Genomic DNA, 1985 nt, shown 5'->3' with positions numbered 1-1985 from the left:
TCTTTTTTCATTTACGACGAAATTACGAGGAATCGATTTAACCATTTACGACGAAGTTACCAGGCCCGTCTTTTTTCATTTACGATGACGTTACCAGCCCCGTCTTATTTTTACAAGGACTTTACTATGCTTAACCCTAAACCCCGAGAATGAAATCCCTAAACCCCAAAGTCACATATCATCTAACATCATCATCTTCTTCTTTACTTTTTCTTACTCTTTCTCCAACTTAAACCCTAAAACTCCAAATAATTTTTTAAAATCTAAAGAAATACATATTATATAAAACAACATTTGTTACACATACATTAAGATGATATAAAAACAATACTTCCTTAAACAAACATTACAATGAAGAAATACAACATTTGTTACATATATTACATCACTCTAATCGTTTTCGTTCTCATCAATATCAGTACAATCATCATCATCGCTTCCCTCGAACTCGTCTTCATGTGCTTCATCTGTCGCATCTTCGGGAAGATCTTCATATTGAAAGTTTTCCGGATCGATCAAAAGGATTTCACTAGTTTGTTGTTCAGGTACCTCAACTTCAGTGATAGCGCCTTCTTCTTGGAAAGGCAGTTCTTCTCCAGCGACAATGCGTCCACGAGGTGTAATTTTGATAGCAGCAAACCAGTTTATCCCGGAAGTTTGAAGGCGAGGATAAGGAAGCAAGCTAACTTGGCCAGCTTGTGAAGCTAAAATGAAAGGCTCAAATTTATTGTATCTTCTCCCAAAATTGACATCCACAACACCAAATTTGCTATACCGAATCCTCCGGTTCACAACAGGATCGAACCATTCACATTTGAAGAGGACGCATTTTAGCTTCAATAACCCCGGAAATTCCACTTAAATAATTTCCTGCAAGATCTCGTAAAAGTCTGTTTCACCTTTCACACATATTCTGTAGTTACTCGTATGTGTGAAAGGTAAATCCTCGTGTGAAATACATAGGTGATGTGGTGACATTTGCTACTGGACCTTGAACCAAATCGTGAAACCATACGGGATAATATGGATCGTCATAATCAACCTGCAAAAAACAGATATTCTTAATTAATATTGAAGTATCAAAAAACTTGCTTAATTAATATATGAATGAGAAATATTACGTACCTGTGATTTTAACCATTTGACAAAGTGCTTATCTTTCCGTATGTCCACATCACTTGCAGATATTCCTGGTATTGATTCTTCAACTTGAGATATAAACATGCTGCAAATTAAACAAATGATCAAGTCATATATAATTAACTTCAATTCATATAATTAACATTCACATAGTTAACATTCACAAAAATATTTACCTTTCAAAGTAACGGGTCACTGCATCCTCGCAGTTGAGCAGAATATAAGTGTGGGCACTATGTTTATCCTCTTCACATGACCACCATGCTTCTTTCGTTTTACCACCAAACCGTCCAATTTAGCAGAAAATGTCAGGAACACCAACAATTGCATATGATGTCGGTACTCCACCATCATCATATCTTCTAGGAATTTTTTTTTCTCGTACGAACAGTTGGAGCAAAGTAGTATGATGTGAAGTTAGATGTTTCAGGTGTCAAACTCCCCGCAACAATTGAACCTTCCACCTTTGCAAGATTTCTTGCTTTCTGATATCTTGCATATTTACATTGTTTTATCCATTTATTCATGTGCATTTTCATCATATAGATTAGGATTTAGCCATGTCTAGGTTGAATTTTGCATACATATGTCTCTATTAGGTATTTGAGTACCACTTGGAGTTCCTGGAGACATTTGGGTGCATTTGGAGCTCAAAGGAGGTGATTAGAGTGATCTTTGGACGAGCACTGCCTGGAGTGACTTCCCGGAGAGACTACATGAAGTCGCTGTGCACCACATCCCGGAGGGACTTTCCCAGAGCGACCGCACGAAGTCGCTCGCTTTTTCACGTCCGGAGACACACAGATTTGACCCCTGGAGCGACCTCCCAGAGCGACGTGCCGAAG

Source organism: Brassica oleracea, chromosome C1 (genome assembly GCF_000695525.1).
Source record: "Brassica oleracea var. oleracea cultivar TO1000 chromosome C1, BOL, whole genome shotgun sequence".
Classification (NCBI taxonomy): Eukaryota; Viridiplantae; Streptophyta; class Magnoliopsida; order Brassicales; family Brassicaceae; genus Brassica; species Brassica oleracea.
The sequence above is the reverse complement of the archived record's forward strand: the minus strand, read 5'-3'. Positions refer to the sequence as shown.